The sequence below is a fragment of the Mirounga angustirostris genome, unplaced genomic scaffold (genome assembly GCF_029215605.1).
Source record: "Mirounga angustirostris isolate CCGP_5_RB_7025 unplaced genomic scaffold, mMirAng1.0.hap1 SCAF_7, whole genome shotgun sequence".
NCBI classification, from domain to species: domain Eukaryota; kingdom Metazoa; phylum Chordata; class Mammalia; order Carnivora; family Phocidae; genus Mirounga; species Mirounga angustirostris.
In genome coordinates, this window is record NW_026991715.1 from 69480306 (window position 1) to 69487675 (window position 7370).

A 7370-nucleotide genomic window follows, 5' to 3' on the forward strand; every position below is an offset into this window, starting at 1 on the left:
TGAACAAAGGAGAAATGACACCTGTAGCAAGTAAACAGGTTTCTTTCTGGACTTAATTTATTGTAACAGACCCTGTGTATCTAAAGTAGCATTATATGTTGTTATTGTTGTTGTTTTTAAATCAGCTCTCAAAACTTCCTCAGAGTTTTTGTGATGATAGCTTTGTTAAACATTTCAATAAGCACACAAGCACCGTATTAATTGCGATGTACACAAAGCATCATTGTTGGCCTAGCCCACCTCTTCAAACTCTATGTCTGCTTTAACTATAGCCAATGAAAGAAATTTCAGAAACTAGGTTCCCTATATTCTTGTTGTGTTTTAAATTTAATATGAATAACTGACATTTTCCATTCATTTCTTTATCAAACATGTATTAAGTGTCTACTCTTACCAGTTACTCTACTAGACACCAGAAATACCATGGTGGGGGAAACAAACACAGCATTTTCTCTCATGGATCTTATACTCTAGTATGAAAAACTGGTAAAATATGCAACAAAATTAACAAAATAAAGAAAATTGTAAGAAGTATTAGAGGAAAAATATGGGATCAAAATAAGAATAACAGAAGTAGCAGGAGAGGTGAGGGGGAGGATCTGATTTAGTCAATAAAGTTTTCCCAAAGAGGTGACATTTAAGCTAAAATTTGAAAAATGATGCAGCACATAGATTGAAAAGAGATTGAGAAGATGATCCTCTAAAGCTGGAAGGGGATTGTCATGTTAAGGAATTGAAACAAGACTGGGATGGCCAAGACCTAATAAAGAGGCCATAATACAGAGTAAGGTTTTTCCCTCAGAGCATTGAGAAGCCATTGAAGGGTGTTAAAGAGGGGGTTTATCTGGTCTACTTATAGATGATATATTTTTTCTTAGTTTCTTAAACTAAATTAAATAAATACTGCTAACTTAAATTTGATTTGCTCTGAAATTTTCCATAATACACTTGAAATAAAGGTTTCACCAACCTTTATTGTTTGAACCTGTTTGTGCTAAAGTGAAACTCAATTTTAATGGCTGTCTTCCAAAGATCACTCCTTACTGAACTCTCATAAACTCACAACCACTTAGGTCCTTAAACATCCTAGCTGGAAGCTCTGTTTTCCCTATCCTCATCATGACCACGGAGATCTACAGTTCCCACTATAATATGACAAAGTGCATTAACTGTCTACACCAAGGGGCTCCATTTGTTGTGTTGGCAGTTTTTGTTCTTCCTTTCACCTCCCTAATGAGGCCCAGTCCCACTCACTGATGTCCTATAGCAGTCAGACAAACCACCGTCTCAAGTTCTGCCAGGAATCAAAAATAACATTAATAGCATTCTATATTGTCTATCTATATTTAATGATAATGGATAATATCTCTGATGACATTTTTTCAAAATTTGTTTCTGCATTTCCCCTTCATTTGGAAAGATGCCTTCCTGAGTATCTGTCTACCTAGCTCGTTTTGAGAATGTAAATGCTCATTCACCCTGTGACTCCTATATTATAACCTGTCTAAAGAAGTGCTTTAAAAGATCCTGATTTTACCACCTGGAAGGAGAGTAGGCCTCATAATTGTTCAGGAGAGTTATCTATACAACCCCCACTAGGAGCCCATGTAGCTAACATGATTCTGCACACGGGCTCAGAGATATCCTAGCACTTCCTCAAGGGAACAGGATTCTTTTCCCAGGACACAGGACATTTCAGAAAAGGGATAAATGGAGATACCGTCTCCTTCAATACTCATGAGTCTGCATAATTTATACCTTCTAGACCCAATAGTTTTTACCTGTGGTAGTCATGGTTTCTCTAGACTTTATAGTTCCATACTCTTTCCAAAGTCACATGGAAAGATGCCAGACCAAGATATAGGACATGACTCTTTACAACATTCCCCTGCAGACTCTTATGACCCGAGTACCCCAGCAAGACTAATTATCTCTCTGTATGAGGACACAGAATGAGCTAATATATGCAAAAATACCCTGAAAGATACAAAATGGTGTGCAAACATAAGGTACTAAGACCATGGCTTATTGCCTTTGCATTCCCAATGGCTAACACAATATCTGGTGTGCAGCAGGCTCAGAAGAGATGATAGATAGATAGATAGATAGATAGATAGATAGATAGATAGATAGATAGATAGATATAGATTTTTATATGTAATATGATATATATGATAAATTATATATATATGGAAAGAGGGTAAGAGAGAATGAATAAATCTGATTAACTGCATTTGAGTATCAACAAATTCAGCTAGGGGTGTGTTTGGGGTTATTTCACTTTATCTTTTCTATGATCTCATGTTACCCAACTTCCCCAATATACACACATATATATATCCAAGGTCTTCCAGGCTGGCACATGGTGCACCCCCCTCCCCAGTCCTTAGTACCTTAGCTCTGTTATCTCCAACCTTTTTCTTCCCACATTCCCATCAGCTATTAAGTGGAAGAGCAGAAATTCAAGTCCAGGGCTGTCTGTCTCCAACACTCTTTTCACTAATCTCTGCTCCTTCTCAAGGAATTTCTGGTTCTGATGACTTGATATTGATGGAAGGATTTTCCTGGAATTCCTTAAACCACTCAACATGTGGTACAGCCTCTCCCTCCACAGTAAATGTAATACTCTTTAGAAGTCACCTTTATGTATCAGGAAGTGGTTGAACATTTAGAAATTTGAGTTTGGGGTGTTGAATTGAAAATGAAGTCATCTGAAGACTCAAATGAGGACAAAAATCCTATCCCGTGTTGTTAATTCTTGTGCTCTTAAGCCAGTGAGTGTGAGAGTCAGACTTGAGGAGTATTTTAGAGATACAGCCAGTCGTCTTATCACCCAGTGACTCAAAAGCAGCCCCTGATGAGTCACACATTGCTTCTGTCACAGCAAATCAGCCATGAGCCAAAAGTCATCAATTGCATGGAGAGCTGTGCTATCAGTGATTCAGAGCAGTTTTCCCGTTTCTTCTGAGGATCAGAAAGGATTCAGTTAAAGCACAAAGAATTTAGAATGGATTTGGATAAGAATACAGAGTGTCAAAGTGGTAAGAAAGTAAAATTTCCCAGTGGTAGCATAAAGCAGGGGTCCTCCCCCAACCTTTTTTTTTTAATTAAAGGATGAGGCAGTTTAAGGTGCAATAGGAAAATCCTGAACTCACCTTCTCCCATGGACACAACAAATTTATAGCTACATGTAGAACAATTACCTATGAAAAGAATCTGAGAATTAGCTAAACAGCTACTCCACAACAAATACGGGCCAGATCAAGATGGTAGGACAGTCAGAGGTGATCTTGCCAAAAGCTCACTCCCAGCACAGTGACCCACCATCCTCACAAATATGGAACTCCACCCTGAGGAGTGAGGGTTTTTATGCTCTCTATCAGGCACCCCAAAACTTGGGACCTGTATCAGAGAGATGAGCTTCCAAAATGTTTGGCTTTGAAAACCAATGGGGCTTACATCCAGGAGAACCATAGGGCTATAGAGAATGGAGATTATGCTCTTGAAGGGCTCCTGTGAAAACCCAATAACGCCAGGACCCAGTGCAAAAGCAGCAGCTGGAAAAAGCCGAGACCATATGTGAAGGAGTTTCATTTGCTAATCTTAAAGCATCTGCCACAGGGGCAAAAGCCTGTTGAGACTCCCTATGGAGATGGAGGTGCTAGCAGGAACCATTTTCACATTTTCTCTCTACTTTGCTAGTGCTGGCACTGGTGGGAACAATGTTTGCACCCTTGTTCTAACCTGCTAGCACTCCCCAATGTGCTGCTGCCATGCCCCACCCCCACCAATGCAATGGCATTGTGGTGCTGCCTTGCCCCCCACCCAGGACCTTCTAAGCCAGCATACACACACAGACTACACAGGAGACATGCACCTTGAACACTGGCCTTTGCTGGCCAGGAGGGGTTGAATTTCTGAGACCCATGGGTCTAAAACAAATCTAAGTAACAGTTCAAGAGACAACCGAGAACTAGGGAAGGTTAAGCAATAAGGTTCATCTCACTACACAGGGCCATCCCTTCAAGACTAGGAAAGATAGCTATTCACCTAACACAAAGAAACAAACACATAGTTAAGCAAAATGAGGAAACAGAGAAATATTTCCAAATGAAAGAACAAGATAAAGCTCCAGAAAAAAGCTTCAATAAAATGGTGATAAGTGATTTATCTGATAAAGAGTTCAAAGTAATAATGGTCATAAAGATGCTCACTGAACTTGGAAGAAAAAGGGATGAACACAGAGAGAACTTAAGAAGAGACAAAATATAAGAAAGTATCAAAAAGAATTTACAGAGCTGAAGAAAATAATAACTGAAAAGCAAAATACGGTAGAGGGGTTTAATAGAAGACTAGATGAAAGAGAAGAAAGAATCAGTGATCTGGAAGACAGGGCAGTAGAACTCACCCAAACAGAGCAGCAAAGAGAAAAAAAAAAGAATTTAAAAAAAATGAAGATAGATTAAAGGACCTATGGGACAATATCAAGTAGAATACCATTCACACTATAGGGTACCAGAAGGAGAAGAAAGAGAGAAAGGGGTATAAAATTTATTTGAAGAAATAATGGTTAAAAATTTCCCTAACCCAGGGAATGAAATAGATATGCAGATCCAGGTATCCCACAGAGTTCCAAACAGATGAACTAAAAAAACTCACACCAAGACACATTATAATTAAAATGTCAAAAATTAAAGAGAGAATCTTAAAAGCAACAAGAGAAAAACAACTTGTCACATACAAGGGAACCCCCATAAAACTATCAGCAGATTTATGAGCAGAAATTTTGTAGGTCAGAAGAATGTGGCATAATATAGTCAAAGTGCTGAAAGAAAAAACTTCCAACTAAGAATACTGTGTCCAGCAAGGTCATCATTCAGAATTGATTTTCCAGACAAGCAAACGCTAAAGGCGTTTGTCTCTACTAAACCAGCCCAATAAGAAAAATTTAAATGGACTGCTTTAAGTTGAAAAGAAAGGGCACTAATTTGTAATAAAACATACAAAAGTAAATATCTCACTAGTAAAGGTAAACATGTAGTAAAGGAAGTAAATTACTCACTTATACAACTAGTATGAAGGTTAAAAGACAAAAGCAGTAAATACAACTATTAACTACAATAATTAGTTAAAGGATACACAAAATGAGAAGATGTAAAATGTAACATCAAAAACATAAAATGTGGGTGGTGGGAGTAAAAATACAGATTTAAAATGTGTTTAAACTTAACTTGTTATCAGCTTAAAATAGACCATTATATGTAAGCCTAATGGTAACCACAAAACAAAAACCTATAATACATACACAAAAGATAATGAGACAGGAATCTAAACATAACACTACAGAAAGTCAACAAACCACAAGGGAAGAAAACAAGAGAAGAAAGGAACAGAGGAGCTACAAAATAGCCAGAAAACAACAAAATGGCAATAAGTGCATATCTATCAATAATTACTTTAAATGTAAATGGACTAAATTCTCTAATCAAAAGACATAATGTAGCTCAGTGGATTAAAAAAAACAGAACATCTATATGTTGCCTATAACAGACTCACCTCTGATGTAAGGACACACACAGACTGAAAGTAAAGGGATAGGAAAAGATGTTTCAAGCAAATGGAAAAAAAAAAAAAGAATAACTGGTGTAACAGTACTTAATAACAGACAAAACAGACTTTAAAACAAAAAATTTATAATAAGAGACAAAAATGGGCATTACATGATAAAGGGGTCAACCCAACAAGAGGATATAACAAATGTGAATATCTATGTACCCAACATAGGAGTACCTATATATATAAAGCAAATGTTAATAGACCTAAAGAGAGAGATCAACAGTAATAATAGTAGGGGACTTTTATACCCTACTTAAATCAGTTGATAGATCATCCAGACAGAAAATAAAGAAACATCAGCTTTAAATGACACATTAGACTAGATGGACTTAATAGATATATACAGAACACTCTATCCAAAAACAGCAAAATACACATTCTTCTCAAGTACATGGGGAACATTCTCCAGGACAGATCATAGGCTAAACCACAAAACAAGTATCAATAAACTTAAGAAGACTGAAATCATATCAAGCATCCTTTTCTGACTAAAATGGTATGAAACTAGAAATCAATTACAACATGAAAACTGAAGAATCACAAACATGTGGAGATTAAACAACAAGATCTTATACAACCAACAGGTCAATAAACAAATCAAGAATAAATTTAAAAAATAGCTTGAGACAAATGAAAATGGAAACACAATGGTCCAAAATGATTGGGATACAGCAAAAGCAGTTCTAAGAGGAACATTTATAATGACACAGGCCTACCTCAAGAAACAAGAAAAATCTCAAATAAACAACCTAAGTTTACACTCAAAAGAACGAGAAAAAGAATAACAAAGCCAAAAGTTAGTAGAAGGATGGAAATAATAAAGATTAGAGGTGAAATAAATGACTAGAGACAAAAACAAAAACATATTAAAGCTCAATGAAACTAAGAGCTGGTTCTTTGAAAAGATAAGCAAAATTGACAAAATTTTAGCTAGACTCATTAAGGAAAAAAATAAAGCATTCAAAAATAAAATCAGGTATGAAAGGAGAGAAATTATAACTAATACCAAAGAAATACAAAGGAACATAAGAGACCACATGAACAAATTGGACAACCTAGAAGAACTGGATAAATTCCTCAAAACATACAATCTTCCAAGACTGAATCAGGAAGAAAGAGAAAATCTGAATAGACTGATTACTAGTTAGGAGACTGAATAAGTAATCCAAAAAACCCAACAAACAAAAAAGTCCAGGACCAGATGACTTCACTGGTGAATTCTACCAAACATTCAAAGAAGAGTTAATACCTATCCTTCTCAAACTCTTCCAAAAAACCGAAGAGGAGGGGATTCTCCCAAACTCAAGGACAGCATACCTTGATACCAAAACCCAGACAAGGACACTGCAAAAAAAAGAAAATTACAGGCCAATATCCCTGATGAACCCACATGAAAAAATCCTCAACAAAATATTAGCAAACTAAATTCAACAATGCATTAAGGGGATCATACACCATGATCAAGTGGGATTTAACTCCAGGAAGAAAGGATGGTTCAACATCTGCAAATCAATCAACATGTTACAACACATTAAAGGATAAAAATCATACAATCTTCTCAATAGATGCATAGGAAGCATTTAACAAAATTCAACATCTAATTATGATAAAAATTATTTTTTTAATTTAAATTCAATTAGCCAACACATAGTACATCATTAGTTTCAGATGTATGATAAAAATTCTTAACAAAGTGGGTATAAATGAACCATACCTCAACATAATACAGGCCACATATGACCAGCTGAAAGCTA